This window comes from Cetorhinus maximus, chromosome 32 (assembly GCF_964194155.1).
Source record: "Cetorhinus maximus chromosome 32, sCetMax3.hap1.1, whole genome shotgun sequence".
Classification (NCBI taxonomy): domain Eukaryota; kingdom Metazoa; phylum Chordata; class Chondrichthyes; order Lamniformes; family Cetorhinidae; genus Cetorhinus; species Cetorhinus maximus.
This window is the reverse complement of record NC_135910.1, coordinates 15,044,110-15,044,530: the sequence shown is the minus strand read 5'-3', so window position 1 is coordinate 15,044,530 and position 421 is coordinate 15,044,110.

Below are 421 nucleotides of genomic sequence, written 5' to 3'. Positions count from 1 at the left end.
CCCTCTCTCTCTCTCTATCCCTCCCTCTCTCTCTCTCTATCCCTCCCTCTCTCTCTCTCTATCCCTCCCTCTCTCTCTCTCTATCCCTCCCCCTCTCTCTCTCTCTCTATCCCTCCCTCTCTCTCTCTCTCTCTCTATCCCTCTCTCTCTCTCTCTCTATCCCTCCCTCTCTCTCTCTCTCTATCCCTCCCTCTCTCTCTCTCTCTCTATCCCTCCCTCTCTCTCTCTGTGTCTCCTCCCCCGGTCCCAGTCTCTCCGCCTTGAACTTGCTCCTCTCTCTCTCTCTCTCTCACACATCGACTCGCAGCCCCGGAGCGGCCGATCGGGGTCCCGGACAGAGAGGAGGAGAGGGGGGGACAGGAGCTGGCTGCATCCCAGAGTGGGGGGGGTTTGTGTGTTGGGGGTGTGGGTGGGGGGTGGG